General features: G+C 55.6%; 1 long non-coding RNA gene across 2 annotated transcripts in view; it reads right to left on the minus strand.

The window, feature by feature from the left end:
• Positions 1-10084, minus strand: part of LOC142311810 (uncharacterized) — a 174808-nt gene extending 164724 nt beyond the window's left edge. For both annotated transcript variants that reach the window (XR_012754299.1, XR_012754298.1), the window contains exons 1-2: positions 10000-10084; positions 9048-9187 (exon numbers count right to left, since the gene is read on the minus strand). This is a non-coding gene — a long non-coding RNA (uncharacterized LOC142311810). The remainder of the gene's footprint in view (positions 1-9047; positions 9188-9999) is intronic.
• Between the last annotated feature and the right edge of the window lie 12546 nt (positions 10085-22630).

Raw genomic sequence — 22630 nt, forward strand, 5'->3', positions numbered from 1 at the left:
AAGATTTGAGGGGTAGAAGCAGAGCTGGGATGGAGGCGGTGTCTCAAGGGGGCCCGAAAATTTTGGCAGTATGGGGCCCTGAAATTCCTGGTGGCGGCCCTGCTTCTCTTAGTTTGTATATATGGACACTGTACAGTACCACTTCTCTTATTCTGTATACATGGATTCTGCACAGTACCACTTCTCTCATTCTGCACTTATGAACGCTGTACAATACTACTTCTCTTATTCTGTATATATGAGTACAGCACACTACTATGTTTCTTAGTTTTTTTATATATATATATATATATATATATATATATATATATATATATATATATATATATACTATGTGGATACTGCACAGAACAACTTTACAAGGCATTGTGATAGATTGAACAACACACAGGATAACACAGGTGTGGCTCAGAGGGTGGTAGTTGTGTCATTGTGAGCACACACTTGTACCGTTTCCCGGAGTAGCGCTCGCTGCTATATTCGAGATTGCGCTGTGCTGAGGTCAACTCATTTTACTTTCTAACTGGCTCTCGATGACAGTTTTCTGCAAACAGCTTGACGACAAGACAGCCATTTCCTGCAGCTGCAGAGCTTGCCGGTGCCAAAGCCAGACAATAACGGCGTCTGCGTGCCAAGGACTCCAAACACTGAGCACCGCACTGATTGCCGTAGCAACTACCCTTAACTCTTGCCTTACCGTAGCACCCAAATCTTAATTCTACTTATCATATCATAATAATGCCCTGTAGACTGTTTTAAAATCCTCTGTGCTACAGGTGGATTCCGCTCCTTAGGCCTCGCTCACACGAGTGTTTAAATTGGACAAGTGCAATGAGAGAAATCTCACATTGCACGCAGACCAATGTTAGTCGATGATGCAGGTCAGCGAGTCTTGGATCATGGGCATCCATACAAGTTTATGGATGTTAGGTGTGTGTGAAACATCGTACTGCACTGATGACATCCAATTACAGTCCGATATACGCAGAGGTAGATAGTGGAGAAGATGGGGAGATTTATCCCTCCTTCTTTTTGCGCACTTGTGATCCAATTTTTGCATATGAGAGAATCAAATCACAGTGAATGACACTCAGCTCACGCTCGCAGCAGATGACACTCAGCTCACGCTCGCAGCAGATGACACTCGGCTCACGCTCACAGCAGATGACGCTCGGCTCACGCTCGCAGCGGATGACACTCGACTCACACTCGCAGCAGATGACGCTCGGCTCACGCTCGCAGCAGATGACGCTCGGCTCATGCTCGCAGCAGATGACACTCTACTCATTCTCACAGCGGATGACACTCGACTCACACTCGCAGCAGATGATACTCGGCTCACGCTCACAGCAGATGACACTCGGCTCACACTCTCAGCAGATGACACTGCTCACAGCAGATGATGCTCGGCTCACGCTCACAGCAGATGACACTCGGCTCACGCTCATGTGACACCCTGGTCGGGCCAGGTAGTCACAGATACGGCCCCGCAGTACACCAGTCCCCTAACAAGGTGACAGCAGCCAAACATTAAAACCCTAGTCACCCCCCTCAGTGGTTGATGGACACATCAGGGGGCGGAACCAGGTGGTTGGAAGACGCCCACCGAGGAGTCTCAGACAGCCTGGGGCGGGAAAGTTCAGATCAGTTTTAGTGTTGAGGAGAAGAGGAGGTCAGGCCTGTGTGTGACAGGCCTGAAGTAAACTGAACCGGTGCCAGGGTAGGAGCCCTGGTACTGCTGGCTAGGAGGCAGACGGAGGCCTCTGTCTGCAGGAGCCGGGAAGTCGGCTCGGTGGAACCGAGGTGGACTGGGACAGTGTAGTGGCCCACCGGTACCGACCCGGGGAACCGACTCGGAAACTGGAGCACAAAAGGGGGTACTCAGACCATGAAGCTAGGTCCAGAAGCTACTGGGGGCTAGCTAATTAACTGATTGTGGCCAGGACTATAGGTCCTGTCCCATCCAAAGTCCTGACTAAAGGCAACAGCCCAACGAGGGGGATAGAAAGCCACCGCCATGGCAGAGGGCTCCTCAGGCAACCACAAGCCGGGGAGCGGACTCCTGAAATTGCAAGCGCAGGTAGTCCACCATCACAAACAGGTTCAGGAGAAAGGCAGAGACCACCAACCGGTGGGGGACCAGACTGCAGCCGGCTGTGGGCACCGACCACCATGACCTTGGTTTACCAGAGACTCGTATGTTTACTAATAGTGAGTACATCAGTGCCCTCCGGCTGCCCATCTCTCTGCACCGCCAAACACCCCCAATGGGTCCCGGGGCCACCATCCCTGCCCATGGAGGGGTTAACAACTTGCTACATAACATTTCCCCCGGGTGCCCCATAACTGTGTTGCGGGCGGAGGAGAGGACGCCGCGCTCTCCCACTGCTCGGGACCGGCGGCCGCTGCTGCGGCTGCCGCTGCTCGGTGGTGGCTCGAGCGGTGTGCCGGATCCCGGGGACTCGAGCGGCGCTCCTCGCCCGTCAGTGAAAGGGGTGAATTGGTGGTGGGGGAAGGAATTTGGTTATTGTCCGTGACGCCACCCACGGTTGTGGTGATTTTTGGTAACACCACCGCTGCTCTGTATGGGGATCCCGGGAGCGGTGACAGGGAGCAGCTGAGTTGTTAGTTCTCCCCTCCGTGGGTAGGGGTTGGTTGTCCCGGGGCCCAGTGATGGAGTGGAGGATGGGTGATGGCAGGCCGGGTGCGGGGCCTGGTGAGGTGCAGGGTCGCGGGGGCAGCGCTGTGCCGCACGGCACGGTGGTACTCACTCACCCTGAGACGATGACACAGTTCTTGGTAAAACACACGGCTGGAAAGATGGTTCCCACGGACGGCTGCTGTTGCTTTTCCCCGGTAGTTAACGATGACTGTCTCTTTCCCTGCACCTAGTACTTATGTTGGTTCCAATGGGTTCCCACCGGTAACCCGCTCCCCGACTTGGATGTAGGCCGGAGGAGCCCCTTTTGCCCGCAGGCGCTGGCCCTGGGAAACAGTTGCCCTTGGCGGTGGCGGTGTCTCCCCTTCACAGTTGGACGGTTGCCTTCTGTCGGGACTTGACTGTTTGGAAACCCGGAGGTCCCCTTCACTAACGGATTCGGCAACTTCACGGCGACTCCTAGCCTTGCCGGGGTCCGAAAGGCCCCTGCCACTGGTGCTGGCTTCTCTTTGTGTACCGGTCCGGTACCGCCGGGCCACCGCCCATCCACGGTCCTTACGGCAAACTCCGATAGGCCACTCCTGCAGACGGTCACCACCGTCTGCCAACCTTGCTGCTCCGTCCGGGCCACACACCCGGACTCACTTCAGTCTGCTCTCTTGCCACTTCACTACTGCTCACTTTCCCTCCTTCCACTTCCTTCTCCAAACTAGACTCTGCTCTGCACTCAAGCTCTGCCTGAGCTAAACTGACTACAGTTTCCTGCCTCCAGGACTGTGAACTCCTCGGTGGGCAGGACCAACCGCCTGGCCCACCCCCTGGTGTGATCATCAGCCCCTGGAGGAAGGCAACAAGGGTTTTGTGTCTGACCTTGATGTGCCTGCAGGGAGTGTGGGGTGTGTTGGTGCTGTTCTCTGTGGCCCCTGGCTTGTCCAGGGCGACACATTCCCCCTTAGTTTAATGCAGACCATCCTCGGGCTGCCCGTCCAACACCGGTTTTATTTTCACCAACTGGAAAAATATGAAAAGGTAAAAAAACGGTAACACACATACAATTAAAATAACATCTTCCCACATCGGGAGGTACTCTTACTTAAACGTTGCAACGGTTAACGGTTACGGCTTCCGCTCTCACCCACCCAAGCAACCTGGCCCTGATGCTGCCCCTAAGCAAATAGGCAGCACCCCTTTACCCCAGTCCTGCACAAATTGCCTGAGCGGGTTCTGTCCTTTCCAGGGGACCCACGTCCATGGGGAGCCCCTGGAACCCCCAGAGGGTAGCCACCGGTTCCGGTGGTGGCTGGGCCCCAGCCTGCTCCACTGCGGGCCCTCCCTCCAACCTGCCTCTCCAGAGGCGGCAACGGTGGAAGTTGCAACAACCTAATTATTTACAGGCCACAAGTTTGTGGTTGCCTTGCAAGTTCTCAGGCATGTTCATAGAAGTTCCTATGCAAGGTAAAGGGGGTCCCAACGGGGACCAGTTGCCGGCTGCGACCGGTTCCAAATCAAGGCTTGTCAATCAGGTAAATCTTCGGTTTAATCATTTACTTATCATTCTTTTTCAAAACTTTAAAACAGTGGTGGTCCCAACGGGGACGGTGCAACGGTACTCCGCTGCCCTTACTCCGACTCTTCAGCTGAGGCGGACCCATCCTCCGCCACCAGCATATCAAACATGTACTGACATGCCTGTTGTGACAGGGGTGCCCGGTATCCGTTCCCACCGGTGCGCGGGGTGTAGAAAACCACCGGGTCTCCTTCATAGCGGGGACGCTCACTTGCCCCCTCAAACGCTGAGATGGGCTCGACGCTGGTTGCCGCATTCTTTGGGTCCCCGGCCCTTGGCACATCAGGCTCCGCTGTTGTAGCACGGTGCAGCAGATCAGGTCGACCAACACTGGGACGCCCCGTAGGTAATGGCAGGGGCGATACAAGAGCCGAGACCGGACCGGGCCCCCCAGCCGCAGTGGCCGGTCCCTGTGGGACATGGAGGCGTGGGTCACCCGTCGGCTCCATCACGCCGGCTCCCATCGCATACATCGGGACAGTCGCCACCAGCGCTTCCACCTCGCTGGTCCACTGCTCCATCATCTGGAAGATCTGATTCTGTTGACGTTGGTTGAACTCAACTACTCTGGCCCTCATCCACGCCACCGTCCCGGGCTCGGGCACGGAACCCGGCGCAATCACTGCCGGGGCCTCCAACACATTTTTGTTAAGGGGCCTCGGCTCCGGTGGCCTCTGGGGAAGCAGTTCAGGGCTGCCCCGGGCATCTGCAGCCGGTTGGTCCGCTTGGGCGGACGGGCAGGGTACCGCTACCGGTTGGACAGGTAGCGGGCCTAGTGGCGGGGCGGCAGCGGCTAACGCGGGTAGCGGGGTAGGCAGCAGGGTGAACCCTCAGCCGCAGTGGCCGATCCCTCGGGAATACAGGGACGTGGGTCTCTTACCCGTTCCTCCAGATCGTCCTCCACCTCGCATCTCCGCATAGCAGCCACCACGTCCGCCATGTCGGCCTCCCACTCCTCCAGGAGGAGCTGCATCCGGGCTTGCAGACGATGACTCAGCGGGGCAGTTCGGTCCTGCATCCACGCCGCTGTGCCGGGCGCGGGGGTCTCGCTGTTGTTAGCTGGAGCGGACATCTCAGCAATGATGCTTTCCAGGAACTAGCAGCAAGATGGCCACAGGGTCCTAGCGTCCCTGCTTTTATATCCGCGCTCACATGCGGCCAGCCGCCATTCCGTCTCCCTTAGCCTCTTTTTGGCCCCTCCTCTATCGGGGCGGGGTTTTGGCCTTCGCGCCTCCACTACTCGAGGAGACGCTCGAGCGGGAACTCTTCGCGCCAAAGATCGCGGCTTCTGAAATTTTCTGGCCGGACACCTCCGGCGGTAACAAGGCGCACCTCTACCCAACGGCAGAGCGGTAAGATCCTGTTCGTGACGCCAAGTTGTCGCGGGCGGAGGAGGGGACGCCACGCTCTCCCACTGCTCGGGTCCGGCCGCTGCTGCTGCTGTGGCTGCCGCTGCTCGGTGGTGGCTCGAGTGGTGTGCCGGATCCCAGGGACTCGAGCGGTGCTCCTCGCCCGTGAGTGAAAGGGGTGAATTGGTGGTGGGGGAAGGAATTTGGTTATTGTCCGTGACGCCACCCATGGTTGTGGTGATTTTTGGTAACACCACCGCTGCTCTGTATGGGGATCCCGGGAGCGGTGAGAGGGAGCAGCTGAGTTGTTAGTTCTCCCCTCCGTGGGTAGGGGTTGGTTGTCCCGGGGCCCGGTGATGGGGTGGAGGATGGGTGATGGCAGGCCGGGTGCGGGGCCTGGTGAGGTGCAGGGTCGCGGGGGCAGCACTGTGCCGCACGGCACGGTGGTACTCACTCAGCCTGAGACGATGACACAGTTCTTGGTAAAACACACGGCTGGAAAGACGGTTCCCACGGACGGCTGCTGTTGCTTTTCCCCGGTAGGTAACGGTGACTGTCTCTTTCCCTGCACCTAGTACTTCTGTTGGTTCCAATGGGTTCCCACCGGTAACCCGCTCCCCGACTTGGATGTAGGCCGGAGGAGCCCCTTTTGCCCGCAGGCGCTGGCCCTGGGAAACGGTTGCCCTTGGCGGTGGCGGTGTCTCCCCTTCACGGTTGGACGGTTGCCCTCTGTCAGGACTTGACTGTTTGGAAACCCGGAGGTCCCCTTCACTAACGGATTCGGCAACTTCACGGCGACTCCTAGCCTTGCCGGGGTCCGAAAGGCCCCTGCCACCGGTGCTGGCTTCTCTTTGTGTACCGGTCCGGTACCGCCGGGCCACCGCCCGTCCACGGTCCTTACGGCAAACTCCGATAGGCCACTCCTGCAGACGGTCACCACCGTCTGCCAACCTTGCTGCTCCGTCCGGGCCACACACCCGGACTCACTTCAGTCTGCTCTCTTGCCACTTCACTACTGCTCACTTTCCCTCCTTCCACTTCCTCCTCCAAACTAGACTCTTCTCTGCACTCAAGCTCTGCCTGAGCTAAACTGACTACAGTTTCCTGCCTCCAGGACTGTGAACTCCTCGGTGGGCGGGACCAACCGCCTGGCCCACCCCCTGGTGTGATCATCAGCCCCTGGAGGAAGGCAACAAGGGTTTTGTGTCTGACCTTGATGTGCCTGCAGGGAGTGTGGGGTGTGTTGGTGCTGTTCTCTGTGGCCCCTGGCTTGTCCAGGGCAACACAACTGCAGCGGTGGTGTCCACCTTCACCACATCCCGTGGGTGGCGTCACGAAACCCCTTTTGATCGACATTACTGCAGGACCCCCGGGTCCGGAGACCCTCGAGCCACCCACTGAAGGTCTGGACGCGAGCAGCTCAGCTGCCGCCGAGCACGGGGCGGCACACTCACAGCAGATAACACTCGACTCACACTTTCAGCAGATGACACGGCTCACGCTCGCAGCAGATGATGCTCGGCTCACGCTCTCAGCAGGTGACATTAAGCCAGGGCCGGACTGGGACTAAAATTCAGCCCTGGCATTTGGGGGTACACAGGCCACTTTTCACGTGTTGGAATGTGTAATATCTTTGTGCACTTGTTGATTGTGTAACACGACCATATAACATGCAGTCACGGCTGTATCCAGTATTACAGTTCAGGCCTATTTATTGCTCTTAGTTGCAGGATCTGGTGAAGCCTCTATTTTCCTACAGAGCTGGGTCTCGCAGATAATGAAGAGGATGCTGCTCTCCATATAATGCTGCGGTCATATAGCTGATGGGCAGGGATACAAAATCAGATCCCCCTGAACTAATATTGATGACCTATTCTACAGACAGGTGATCAGGGAAGCTGTTGTTTTCACTGGTGATAACTTTTGACACATACCACTTAGGGTATGTGCAATGGCATGTTTTGGGGGCAAATCCCACCATGGAAACTACTATGAAAAATACTCGAATGACCATGTGACGCCCCTGGACTATCAGGTCGACACAGGGTATTGTACACTTTGCCCTCCTGTGCAATATCCACCTCCTCCTTGGTTCAGGGTCCCTAACTGCATGGTGTTACATACAACAGTAAGTAAAATCCTAGGTACACTCTGCACCAAACCCACCAGACACACCAGTGGACGGCCTGAGTGGAATAGGGTCGCCCACTTGGGGGGTTGGTTAAGGGGAGGTCAGGAGTGTCAGGAGTAGGTCAGTGAAGTTTAGGAAGTGAAGGAGAGAGGAGGTCAGGAGCTGGGCTCCTTGGAAGCAACTAGATAGCAGACGGTGGTCTGGGCTTAGTAGGAGCTGGACCCCCGGTCGCAGGGGATCGTGACAAGTGGCACGGAACTGTCGAGGAGGACAGCCGGCGGCCTTGTACCATCGCCAGTCTGGGACCACGGCACGATGGGGTATGTGGACCCTAGGTCAGGGAGTAGCTTCAGGCAACCTGGCAATTTACCCGACGAGAATGGAGCCTTCAAGATCCGCTCTCCACCAGCTCCAGAATCGGGGTACTAGCGCGATGAGGGGGATAGGACTTTCCACAAAAACGGTCCAGAAAATCCTAAGCGTGAACCCTGAGAGCAAGCTCCCACAGTTAGCCACACTGGGGAGCGGGTACCAGGCTAGTTTTATGCTACCGGGACCAACAAAGAAGTGAAATAAGTGCCAGGAGGAAGGTCAAAGATCACCAGGCAGCACCATCGGGGACGGGACCCAAACTAGCTCCCCTCAGCGGCAGCGGTGTCCAGAACTTTGGTTTATCCGGTTGTCGGTGTCAGCTTTATGGACTGAGTGAGTACGAAAGTGACCCCCTTCACTCCCCACGGCACTCCCCGAACCCCATCACCGAGTCCCGGGGCATCCCCCCCACCCGTGGAGGGTTCTAACATCCGGCTGCCCCACTCCATCGCCCCCGGGTACTGTCAACTGCAGCGGTGGTACTCCACATTACCACACGCCACGGGTGGCGTCACGAACTCTAAATAATACTATCCCCTGTAAATACCCCCTTCATTTGAGTGGCCGCACGACCCCCGGGTCTGGACGCCCCTCGAGCCACCGCGGATCCGGATCCGAGCAGCCCGGCTGCTGACACGGGGGTGGCACAACCATATGCATCTACTTGCTGTGCACAGGTTCAGGATTTTGAGCATCTTTTACCCACTTCAGGTTTCTAAAACCACCAAGTGATTAAAAGAAGTGACCGCTCCATTCTTCTGGTGTTTTCCACTCGGTAAACTTTCTGTATTTTACAATGCAGATCAATGGGAAGGCTCGGAAGATGCCCATAATCTACAGCTCCCAGCTTGTCCTTAACAATGGTAAGGAGATGCTGGGAGTTGTTGTTATCAGACTGCAGACCAGACAGGAACCCTAATACTGATAAGACGCAGGCAATATCACAAATAATAATTTACATCCAGGTACCTTTATAGGTGACATCTTCTGAGTTGATCCCATCCTTTTTGTCTCCACGCAGTACAGACACCATGATGAGGTTTCATGTCCATTGCTCGTCTCTGAAGACCTCCCTCTTTATTCTTCAGCAGCACTTCTCCACACAGCACCTTTACAAATAAAAGTATCATTATACTGCCCCATAAATATAAATATCTCCCATGCTGTGCACCTGAATAAATAATTGCTGTGCTTCCTTCACAAAATATCCCCCCCACACTGCCCTTATCCAAAATACCTCCCCACACTGCCTCTCTCCTTAATATACCCCCACGCTGCCTCTTTCCATAATGTCCCCATACACATATTCTCTCCATAATGTCCCCTCCACACTGCTCTCTTTATGATATACTCCCACATTGCCTCTCTCCATAATATCCCCCATATTGCCCCTTTATTTTTATTATTATTTATTTATATATTCCCCCCAAACTGCTCTTTTGCAATCCCCCCCCCACACACACAATACAATGCATCCTCCAGTACCCCTACACACACACACACACACACACACACACACACACACACACACACTACAATGCACCCTCCATTAACCCTCCCCTTACACACACAATACAATGCACTCCCATTACCCATACACACACACATGATACAATGCACCCTCCATTACCCCCCCACACACACATGCACACACAATGCAATGCACCCCCCATTACCCCTCCCACCACACACAATACAGTGCACCCTCCATTACCCCCTCCCCAGACATAATACAATGCACCCCCATCACCGCCTACACAAAATTACACTACCCCATCACTACACACTCCTGCCTCCCCCCCCTCAGAATACAGTAACCACCCCTGCCTGTAACAAAGCTGTGTTCCTTCACAAATGTGCCCCTCCCCACTCATCCCCATTAATTAAACCTGTCTCTTCGGCTCCTCCATGGAGCGCTTACCACTGCCTGATGTATCCTGTGTGGCGCCTGCAGCACTGTGATGACGTCAGCGAGATCGCAGCGTGTAAAGTACCCTTAAGTCTCATTCTATAACCTCCCATAAGATAAGAACATTCTGAAATAGTGCAAGAAACACAGTCTCCCAGCAGCACAGAGTATGTCAGACGGGAATGTGCAGATCTTGTAGGAATACACAGGGTAAGGAGCACAGTCCCCAGGCAGAGCAATGTAATTCACAGCCTGTGACCTCACACAAGATCAGCATACTCCTCTTCTAAAATACTGTGTTCTTTTCACTATGTAACTGTAAGCTTCCCACAAGATCATGAGCCTCCTTTTCTGAAATCTTCTGTGCTGCTGGGAGATTCGGATCCTTACAATATGTAATCCACAGGCTCAAGATTAGCACACTCCTTTCCTGAAATCCTCTGTGCTCCTTCCTTAGGCTGAACTCATACGAACGTATGGCATCCGATGCGAGAGCATTGGATGCGATATGCTAATGACCCCCGACTCAGGCTCTGTTGCGAGCATGAGCCGAGTGTCATGTATGGTGCCCCTGGGCTTCAGACGCCACAGGGAATTACACCTCATTTCAGGGGTAGTATCCATCCCGGGTTAGTAGGGGGTTTACTGCTGGTGCCTTCACAAAAACACACACATACAACAGCAAGGTGCTTTCCCATAGGGGGTTGGACTAGGGCAGACATGGTAGTTAGTCATCATGAAGCATGGGACTTCCCCAGTCGCTAGGACAACCACTGGGGGCGGGCACCACATGGGGTAGAAGTAGGCGCAACCATCACACTTGAGCAGACCTTCCCGGGCACAGCTTGGGGTAACATCTAGCACTGACAACTGGAGTTAGTGTTTCTCTCTCTTCGTGGGCCCATGGCTTGGAGCAGGAGCCTCAGCCCGGGTTCCGGATACCAACCGAGGGACACTTCACTAAAAGACTTTGATGGGCACCGGCGCTGACCGCCGAATATCCAGGATCAGCTGGAGCCCATTGTGGCAGAGATCGGTACTCTCGGGCAGCTCCTGAACTACTTGTGAGTAAAAGACCTGGAACCACAGCTCCTGCCTCTGCCTCTCCTTTACCGTCGCCCAGCGCTGCAGCGCCAACGGGGACTACCACCATCCCCGTCCATCCTCCATCAACCTCTCCAGGGTAATCCCACTCCGCCTGTGGGGAGCGACACCATCCAGTCTGCAACCCTCACCATCAGCCCCGGAGAGCAGCACCCGCAGCGGTGGCCCATCCCTGGCTGCGTACCACAGGTGGCATCACGATCTAAAAAGACTTTCTCCACCATCACTACCATCCTCCGTCCTTCCTCCCGTCCACCGCCTTCCCTCCCTTCTGTACGTCTTGGGGTCAGGAAACCGGGCCAGGCCAGCCAGTGACGACACAGAGGATCTGCACCCCCAGCCTGGTGAGGTGACGGGTGAAACCCCTCGACCCCGGGGTGTTACACATGCGACTGTGAACCGATCTTGCAATCGAGTCATAGCTGTGAAGCTGAGGGCGGGCGCTGCGGAGGGGAGGGAGGTGTTAATCCCCCCATCTCCTCCATTGTCAGACTGTGCGTATATCGCACTGCACTGGGATAACATCTGAGTGCAGTCCGATGTTTCTCTCACTGCACCCATTCACTTGAAATCGCAGCATGTTGTGACTTTTCTTGCATCCAGAATCCACAGACACATAGTGACCAGGTCTCCCACACACTAGAGGGGACCCTTGGGCAGACCCAAGAGGGGGGCATACCTCCACATCTCAGCTAGGGGTGTTGGGGAGGGGCTAGAAGCTAAGGTGGCAGTCAGAAAAGGAGTAGGAGAGGAGCAAGCCAGTCGGAAGCGAAGAGCGCAGGGAAACGCAGTGAGTAGGCGCATGGACATGCTAGTCAGACCCTGCCCGTGAAGCAGCTGTTAACGGGGGAGAACGGTCACCAGAAGTTGGACAGAAAGACGCTGAGGAAGTCGGTTGGTTGTGTACGGAGACTTTTGGTGGCTAGGCACGCACGGAGAACAGGTCCCTAGAGCCAGACATCCATTTAGTGGTCTGCTAAACCTGCCGGTGGGGTGGACAACAAGTCCCACACCAACCAACACAGTCCGAGCATCAGCAGCAACGAGGGGGCCCATAAGGAGGATCGAGCCTGAAGCCATCTTCCTTGGTCCCTGCTGCCAGCAAATGGGCCAGAAAGGGGAGAAAAGGCAGTTGCGACTTCCTTGGATGAATCCCACGGTACTTTAAGTCAGGGGTTGTCCGAAACAAGAAGTGCTAGGAAGGCGAGTTAGCGGTTACCCTTAGACCAGCCTGACGGATACCTGGTTCCACCTGGTCTATCTCAGCATCGCCCGGGTTACCTCACAAAAACACCTGAAAGTGAGTAAACAAGTTGAAAGATTTTCTGGACTGCGACTGAGTTATTCTGTGATCTGTTGTGCCACTCACATACACCCGAGCCCCTGGGGCCAGCCTCACTCTCGGGAGGCCACATCATCCAGCTGTAGATTCCATCAGCCCCAGACGTTCGTTAAAACTGCAGTGGTGGTCAACCATAACCCCAACTGCAAACTGAGAGTGGCGTCATGATTCACGATGTAAATAACCTGACCTACCTGTTGCCAGCGGTAATCAAGTGGAGCCCCTGTTGCGACTGCTACAGGTGGGCGACACATCTTCTGGCATCACGAACAGGATAAAGACTAGACCTGTTTGGACAGGTGACAGTGAGCCTTAGCGGTCAGATCAGAAAATTTGGACCGCCACCATATTGACACTGCTAAAAGCGCGCGAATTTGAAGACTGCAGCCCAGAAGGAAAGTACCGCCCAAGAAGAGGTGTGGCTGTCCTAAAACCCCTGGAGAATTCTGGCCCCGCGAGAGGAGAAGATGGGGGCTGTTCTGGCCTTGGAATGCGGGGTCGTCTGAGTCCTGTGGGAGAAAATGGACAAGAAACGAAACTGAGCAAGAAGTGTGAGCAGAACCTGTTGAGCAGCGAGAGAGGCAAGATGGCGTCAGCGGGAAGCGACCGCGAGGAGCTGGGATGGACTAGGCTGTTGACTGCTGCTGAGCTGGAGACAGAAATGGGAAGAATTGCCGACAGAAGGGAGGAGCGGAGCAGGCGTGAGATAGCCGCTTGGAAACAGGAGATGATATCGGCAATAAGAAACCTGCAGATGTCGGTGCAGCGAGGCCCGCGTGGAGGTGCCGCCCACGCCCATCTGGAATATTCACCGGCGATAGTGACACTGCTGCGGGATATCTCAGGCCCAACCCTGGGTGAGTCCCACACTGCCCCTGCCCGACCGGGTATGCTGACACCACCGGCGTTGTCACCAGAGGCCAGCGCGATGCTTGATGCGGTGTCCGATGCGATGCCCGATGCGATGCCCAGTGCAATGCCTCTTGTCAAGGCCAGACCAGACCAGGCCGCAATGCCTCTTGTCCTGGCCAGACCAGACCAAGCCGCAACGCCTCTTGTCCTGGCCAGACTAGATGAGGCCGCAACGCCTTTTGTCCCGGCCAGACCAGACCAGGCCGCAACGCCTCTTGTCCCGGCCAGACCAGACCAGGCCGCAACGCCTCTTGTCCCGGCCAGACCAGACCAGGCCGCAACGCCTCTTGTCCCGGCCAGACCAGACCAGGCCACAACGCCGTCTGTCCCAGTTGCCCGACCAGAGGTGGTCACAGCGCCCCAGTCGCTGACTGGGGGTCCCGTCCCTGTGCTCCGGCATGAAGCGGACAAGGAGATGGCTCAACTAAAGAGAGGACTCGAAGCTCGGTTCCCCGCACACCTGGTGGACATGTACCTGGTTCCGAAGCTACCATCCCGACCTGAAGCGGTCCCAACACCCTTTCCGCTGTAGAGGGACCCATCACCCTGGCCGGCTGCTGGAGGCTCATCCTCAGAGCTGCTACCAAATCGATCGGAGGAGGACACAGCACCCTTAAAGAGAAAGGGAGGCCTGGAGGTCGCGCTGCTGTTCCCCCAACGACCGGAAGAGGTCGCAGCACCCTCCACCAGGGAGGGAGACAAGATTCAGCCACCACCGCTGCTATTCCCCAACCGACCAGAGGAGGTCGCAGCGCACTTAGAAAGAGAGGGGGGCTCGGAGGCCATGCTAATGTTCCCCCAACGACCAGAGGAGATTGCAGCACCCCCTGCCGAGGAGGAAGACCTGATTGCCTATAGCCCTGGCATGTATGTGACCTGGGAGCCGGCTGATAAACAGGTGATGGTGATGCAAAGGCCAGCCCGCAGAGGACAGCGGCGTGTGAGATCCAGACACCCCCTTGAGAAGCCCACCCCAGAGAAAGAGCAAGTGGAGGCCAGAGACCTGCAGGAGAAGAAGTCCCTGCAGCAGACCAGGTTCCAGGCCAGAGGTCCCCTCCACCGTGGGGTAGTAGAAGAGTTCAACTGCAGCACAGGGTATGGCTTCATAGTGGAGTCTGGAGTAAAGGAGAGCATCTTTGTCTCCAGAAGAGATGTGCAGTCCCACCTACAGCGAGGACACCCGGATCGAGACCTCTATGCGGGAGATATTGTTGAATTCACCAGGCATATGGGTGAAAGAGGCTGGTTTGCCTTGGACGTGGTACAGTGCCCTAAGGAAACCATGGCAAGTCCAAGCTCCAACCCCGTTGTTCATACCAGGTCCTCAGAATCGTCACCAGTAGAGGATACCCATGCTGTTATTTCCCAAAGTCAGAGCACTGAAAGCAAGAGCCCTGATCTTGAAAGAAGCAAGTCTGTGTAGTTTGAAAAGCAAAGTTCAAGATGTTTTAATGTTACAGCAACGTTTAAGGAAATGTACCCACAAGAACTTTTGTGTGAACTGTTGAAGTATTTCCTTCCTTTTAGCACCAGGTTACGTGCACTTTAAAAATGGACCACAGGCTATGAACTGGCTATAGCCACAAACTCTCGCATTGTAAAAAGTTACCCCAGTGGTACCAATCTCAGAGCACGCCTGTAAAGGGGGCCTTTCTCTGCACCACCAGGAAGCACGCCTGTTGATGGGGCCTGCTGTCCAAAAATCTCAGAGCATGCCTGTTTATGGGGCCTGGCTCTGCACCACCAGGGAGCACTCCTGGCTCTCCAACACACGAAAGCTGGTACGCCTGTTTATGGGGCCTACCCTATGCCACCATCCTCAGGAATGGAAGATTGGAGGAATGGTCTGGGATAGAGCTGGCCCAGACCTGGTCACCAAAGGGACCGGTGACCTGCCTTCTGGAGGTTCTTGGGTGGGTTCAGGACTTGTGGGTGGTGGGTGGTGAAGAATGGTTACTTGGTATGATGTTTTTATGTGAATGCCTCCCCTGTGTTGGTAAAGTTGTATTAAAGAAAATATTTTTTATTGTCTTTGCAGCCCGAGGACATGCTGTTGATAACCAAGGGGGAATGTGGCGCCCCTGACCTGGTCAAGCGCCACTGAGTACTGCACCCATGCTGGGTGAGTACAAACAGTTAATCCAAAAGGCTGGAATAGGGTGTCTACGCACAGACACATAGTGACCAGGTCTCCCACACACTAGAGGGGACCCTTGGGCAGACCCAAGAGGGGGGCATACCTCCACATCTCAGCTAGGGGCGCTGGGGAGGGGCTGGAAGCTAAGGTGGCAGTGGCAGTCAGAAAAGGAGTAGGAGAGGAGCAAGCCAGTCGGAAGCGGAGAGCGCAGGGAGAAGCAGTGAGCAGGTGCACAGACACGCTAGTCAGATCCTGCCCATGAAGTAGCCGTTAGAGGGGGAAACGGTCACCAGAAGTTGGACAGAAAGACGCTGAGGAAGTCGGCTGGTCGTGTACAGAGACTTTTGGTGGCTAGGCATGCACGGGGAACAGGTCCCTAGAGCCAGACATCAATTTAGTGGTCTGCTAAACCTGCCGGTGGGGTGGACAACAAGTCCCACACCAACCAACACAGAGTCCGAGCATCAGCAGCAACGAGGGAGCCCATAAGGAGGATCGAGCCTGAAGCCATCTTCCTTGGTCCACGCTGCCTGCAAACGGGCCAGAAAAGGGAGAAAAGGCAGTTGAGACTTCCCTGGATGAATCTCACGGTACTTTAAGTCAGGGGTTGTCCGAAACAAGAAGTGCTAGGAAGGCGAGTTAGCGGTTACCCTTAGACCAACAAGACGGATACCTGGTTCCACCTGGTCTATCTCAGCATCGCCCGGGTTACCTCACAAAAACACCTGAAAGTGAGTAAACAAGTTGAAAGACTTTCTGGACTGTGACTGAGTTATTCTGCGACCTGTTGTGCCACACACATACACCCGAGCCCCTGGGGCCAGCCTCACTCTCGGGAGGCCACATCATCCGGCTGCCGATTCCATCAGCCCCAGACGCTCGTTAAAAATGCAGTGGCGGTCAACCATAACCCCGACTGCAAACTGAGAGTGGCGTCACGACTCAGATGTAAATAACCTTACCTACCTCTTGCCAGTAATCAAGTGGAGACCCTGTGGCGACCTCTACAGGTGGGCGACACACTTACACTATGTAACTCTCAGCCTCTCACAAGATCAGCATGCTCCTCTCCTGAAATACTCTGTGCTTCTTCAAATATGTTACTCTCAGTCTCTCACAATATCAGCATACTCTACTCTTGAAATACTCTGTGCCCCTTTCATTATATAACTTTCAGGCCCCCACAATATCAGCACGCTCCTCTCCTGAAATACTCTGTGCTCCTTAAGGCCCTGTCACACGCAACGACTTATCTAACGATATATCGCCGAGGTCACAGATTCCGGTTAGCGAAGTCGTTGCACGTGACACCAACGAACGTCCGTTAACGATCAAAAATACTCACCTTATCGTTGATCGTTGACACGTCATTTACTTTCAAAATATCGTTCATTGTTGAGGTCGCAGGTTGTTCGTCGTTCCCGAGGCAGCACACATCGCTACGTGTGACACTTCAAGAACGAGGAACTACAGCTTACCTGCGGCCGCCGGCAATGAGGAAGGAAGGAGGTGGGCGTGCTGTTACGGCCGCTCATCTCCGCCCCTCCGCTTTTATAGGGCGGCCGCTTAGTGACGCTGCTGTGACGCCAAACGAACTGCCCCTTAGAAAGGAGGCGGCTCGCCGGCCACAGCGACGTCGCTAGGCAGGTAAGTCCGTGTGATGGCTCCGCACGATTTTGTGCACCACGGGCAACTATTTGCCTGTCACGCACAAACGACGGGGGAGGGTACGCTCACTAGCGATATCGTTAACGATATTGCTGCATGTGACGGGGCCTTATGAGTTAAGGAGCACAAAGTATTTCAGGAGAGGAGCATGCTAATCTTGTAGGAGGCTGAGAGATACATAGTGTAACAAGCACAGAGGATTTCAGGAGAAGAGCATGCTGATCTTGTGGGAGGCTGAGAGTTACATAGTGTAAGGAGCACAGAGTATTTCAGGAGAGGAGCATGCAATTCTTCTGGGAGGCTGAAAGATACATAGTGTAAGGAGCACAGAGTATTTCAGGAGAGGAGTGTGCTGATCTTGTGGGAGACTGAGAGTAACATAGTGTAAGGAGCACAGAGTATTTCCGGATAGGAGTGTGCTGATCTTGTGGGAGACTGAGAGTAACATAGTGTAAGGAACACAGAGGATTTCAGGAGAGGAGTTTGCTGATCTTGTGGGAGACTGAGAGTAACATAGTGTAAGGAACACAGTATTTCAGGAAAGGAGTGTGCTGATCTTGTGGGAGACTGAGAGATACATAGTGTAAGGAGCACAGAGGATTTCAGGAGAAGATCATGCTGATCTTGTGGGAAGCTGAGATACATAGTGTAAGGAGCACAGAGGATTTCAGGAGAGGAGTGTGCTGTTCTTATGGGAGGCTGAGAGATACATAGTGTAAGGAGCACAGAGTATTTCAGGAGATGAGCCTGCTGATTTTCTTGCTGATTTAGGCAGGCTTTGCACGTTGTGACATCGCAAGCCGATGCTACGATGTCGCACGCGATAGTCCCCGCCCCCGTCGCAGGTACGATATCAAGTGATAGCTGGTGTAGCGAAAATTATCGCTACGCCAGCTTCACATGCACTCACCTGCCCTGTGACCGTCAATCTGACCGGCGACCCGCCTCCTTCCTAAGGGGGTGGGTCGTGCGGCATCATAGCGACGTCACACGGCAGGCGGCCAATAGCGGCAGAGGGGCGGAGATGAGCAGGATGTAAACATCCCACCCACCTCCGTCCTTCCGCATAGCCGCCGGCGGCAGGTAAGGATATGTTCCTCGCTCCTGCGGCTTCACACACAGCGATGTGTGCTGCCGCAGGAACGAGGAACAACATCGTACCTGTCGTGTCATCGGCATTATGGAAATGTCGGTGAATGCAACGATGATACGATAACGATGTTTTTGCGCTCGTTCATCGTATCATCTAGCATTTACACAGTACGATGTCGAAAGTGACGCCGGATGTGCGTCACTTTCGATTTGACCCCACCGACATCGCACGTGCGATGTCGCAACGTGCAAAGCCGCCCTAAGAGTTATATAGTACAAGGAGCACAAAGTATTTCAGGAAAGGAGCGTGCTGATCTTGTGGGAGACTGAGAGTTACATAGTGTAAGAAGCACAGAGTATTTCAGGAGAGGAGCATGCTGATATTGTGGGAGACTGAACGTTACATAATAGTTGGAGCACAGAGGATTTCAGAAGGGGAGCATGCTGATCTCCTGGTAGAGGTAGACTAAAGGGTGCTTTACACGCTGCGACATTGCTAGCGATTGCTAGCGATGTCGAGCGCGATAGCCCGCGCCCCCGTCGCTCGTGCGACATTTGGTGCTCGCTGCTGTAGCAAACATTATTGCTACGGCAGCGTCACACGCACATACCTGGTCAGCGACGTCGCTGTGACCGCCGAACAATCCCTCCCTCAAGGGGGAGGTGCGTTTAGCGTCATAGCGTCGTCACTGCGGCGTCACTAAGCGGCCGCCCAATAGAAGCGGAGGGGCGGAGATGAGCGGGACGTAACATCCCGCCCACCTCCTTCCTTCCGCACTGTCGGTGGACGCAGGTAAGGAGATGTTCGTCGTTCCTGCGGTGTCACACATAGTGATGTGTGCTGCCGCAGGAACGACAAACAACATCGTACCTGCAGCAGCAACGATATTAAGAAAAGGAGCGACGTGTCAAGGATCACCGTTTTTGAACGATTTTGCGATTGTTGATTGTCGCTCATTGGTGTCACACGCTGCGATGTCGCTACTGGCGCCGGATGTGCGTCACTAATGATGTAACCCCGACGATATATCGGTAGCGATGTCGCAGCGTGTAAAGCACCCTTAAGAGTTAAGGAGCACAGAGTATTTCAGGAAAGGAGTGTGGTGATCTTGTGGGAGGCTGAGAGATATATAGTGTAAAGGGTGCTTTACATGCTGCGACATCGCTAGTGTGACGCCCTGGACTAGCCAGGTAGTCACATACATACCAACACACACACCCCCACCCTAGGCAGTTACACCAGCCAAACCAAAAACCCTTGTTGCCTCCCTCCAGAGTCTGATGTCCACACCAGGTGGGGCGGAGCCAGGCAGTTGGCCCCACCCACCGAGGAGTTCACAGGCCTGGAGGCGGGAAAGGTGTCAGATTAGTCTTGGAGGTGAAAGTGAGAGGAGTGAACACTTGAGGTGTCTGGGTTGGAGCACAGATACTGACAGCAGGGTTGGCAGTCGGTGGTGGCCGTCTGCAGGAGTTAATGGAACTCCGCAGAGCCGTAAGGACCAGGGTTGGGCGTCGTCCCACCGGTACAGGACCGGGGAACGGAGTGAAGATAAGCACACAGGCAGGGCCATCGGACCCCGACCAGGCTTGGAGCCGCCGTCAATAGTCAAATCCGAATGTGACAGGAACCCCAGGGGTTTCTCAACTACTAAAGTCCCGATTGAAGGCAACCGTCCACCCAGAGAGGATATACAGCCACCGCCACAGGCTAGAGATCCAAGGGCCAGCGCCTGCGGGCAAAACGGGCTCCTACGGCACCTATACGCCGGGGAGCGGACTACCGGTGGGCAACCACAGGAGTCAAGAACATTCTCAAAGGTGCAGGGAAAGACAGCCACCATCAGCCGTCCGGGGAGAGCACAACAACAACACTGCAGCCGGCTGCGGGACCCGTCCATCCAGCCATTTTGGTTTACCTACGATTCTGTCAGTGATTGTCTGAGTGAGTGCACCAGTGCCGTCCGGCACCATGCCGCGCAGTCCCTGCATCCCAACCATCCGGCCTCCCCGTTACACCATCGGGCCCCGGGATCACCAACCCCTGCCCACGGAGGGGACAACATCTCAGCTGCACCCTACCATCTCTCCCGGGATCCCCGTTACCAGCAGTGGTGGTGCCATTATCACCACGACCCGTGGGTGGCATCACGAACAATCTCTCTAAACATACTAAAGTCCCGATTGAAGGCAACCGTCCACCCAGAGAGGATATACAGCCACCGCCACAGGCTAGAGATCCAAGGGCCAGCGCCTGCGGGCAAAACGGGCTCCTACGGCACCTATACGCCGGGGAGCGGACTACCGGTGGGCAACCACAGGAGTCAAGAACATTCTCAAAGGTGCAGGGAAAGACAGCCACCATCAGCCGTCCGGGGAGAGCACAACAACAACACTGCAGCCGGCTGCGGGACCCGTCCATCCGGCCATTTTGGTTTACCTACGACTCTGTCAGTGATTGTCTGAGTGAGTGCACCAGTGCAGTCCGGCACCACGCCGCACAGTCCATGCACCCCAGCCATCCGGCCTCCCCATTACACCATCGGGCCCCGGGATCACCAACCCCTGCCCACGGAGGGGACAACATCTCAGCTGCACCCTACCATCTCTCCCGGGATCCCCATTACCAGCAGCGGTGGTGCCATTATCACCACGACCCGTGGGTGGCATCACGAACAATCTCTCTAAACATACCATCCCCATTTCACTCACGGGTGAGGAGCGCTGCTCGAGTCCCCGGGTCCGGTCCACCGCTCGAGCCACCGAGCAACAGCAGCAGAAGCCCCGGACCCGAGCGTGGCAAGCCCGTCCCCTCCGCCAGCGACAACTTAGCGTCTGCGAACAGGATCGAGCCGATCTACTTACCAGTAGAAGTGCGCCTTGTAGTATCCGCCGGTGGCGTACGGCCGAAAAAAAATTGAGAGCGCCGCCATCTTTGGTGCGAAGATTTCCCACTCGAGCGTCTTCCCTGAGCAGGGAAGGCGCGAAAGTAAAGCCCCGCCCCCAACAAGCGGAAGTGCTAGAAAGAACCGGGGGGGGGGGGCGGGTGAAAGCCTGCCTAATGTAGCCGAGGGCATAAAAAGCGGGGACGCCAGGACTTGGCAACATACCCGGTAAAAAAACTTAAAACATGTCCGTACCACCTGAGAGGTCTGAGTCTCCGGAGCCTGCCCCCGGGACGGCGGCGTGGCTGAAAACCCAAGTGATGCTGCTGTGCTGTCGTAACCGGGCCCAAGTACGGGACCTGCTGGATCGCTGGACCGCCGAGATGGAGGAGTTGGCTGCGGTCGTGCGGGCGCATGAAATAGAGGCCATGCTAGAGGAGCTGGTGAGTGACCCATGCCCTTGTGTCCCTGAGGGACCAGCCGCTGCGGGTGAAGGACTCGGTCTACCCCTGGCCCCAGCAGGGCCCGCTCCATCGCCCGTGCTGGCCGCCCGTACGGCCCCGCTCAAGCCGCTGTCCCCGATGGAGGTGGCGGAGTCCGTGCTGCCCCGCCAGGGCCCGGAGGCCTGAGAGGACGCCAGCCAACCAATAGCTGGAACGTTTGACATAGAAGAACTGATGGCGGGCCTCCGTACACCGACTGATGACGGATCGCTTGCCACTGAGGAACCACAAGTCTGGGCTCAGTTAGAAACCGTTGCTGTCCTGCCGAGTCCCGTCATCAGCCCCCTGGAGTCAGATGACAGCGGCTCGGGGGCTGACGCAGAGCCTGTCTCAGAGGAGGAGGTAATCATCGGCTTGTATGACATGGAGGCCACTTACATCCCTCGGAGCGGAAATAATGGATGCCGGGCGGCCCTTCCCCATCACGCCTACCGTGCGCTGGAGGGGCTGGAACCCGTGTTTCTTCACCTGGAGCCAGGTTAGGAGTACAGAAGTGAGCAATAGAGGCAGCGGTCTTCCGTTGCAACCAAGTTGTCCCCGTTGGGACCCTCAGTACAATGAATGAATCTGAATCAACCGAAGTTTTCACCTGATTGTCGACAGTGATTACCCGGCCGTTGCCGGCAAGTTGTCCCCGGAGGGACTCTATGTGTGTACCACCCACATGAGAACCTGCTCATGAACATGGCCACGAACTTGTGGGCCTGTAAATAATTTGTGGGCTGGTTTCCGTCCGTGCCGCCTCCGGAGAGGCAGATTGGAGGAAGGGCCCGCAGCAAAGCAGGCTGGGGCCCGGCCACCACCAGGACCGGTGGCCATCCTCTGGGGGTCAGAGGTCCCCCTGGATGTGGGTCCCCTGAAGTGACAGCCGGGTGCGAGACACCGTACCCGTTCCCGCTCGCGTAACCTGGACCAGGACTGGGGAAGAGGGGGGCTGCCCGTTTCTTAGGGGCAGCATCAAGGATCAGGTTATTTGGGTGGGAGAGCGGATGACCATGAACCC

This window comes from Anomaloglossus baeobatrachus, chromosome 5, assembly GCF_048569485.1.
Source record: "Anomaloglossus baeobatrachus isolate aAnoBae1 chromosome 5, aAnoBae1.hap1, whole genome shotgun sequence".
Taxonomy (NCBI): Eukaryota; Metazoa; Chordata; class Amphibia; order Anura; family Aromobatidae; genus Anomaloglossus; species Anomaloglossus baeobatrachus.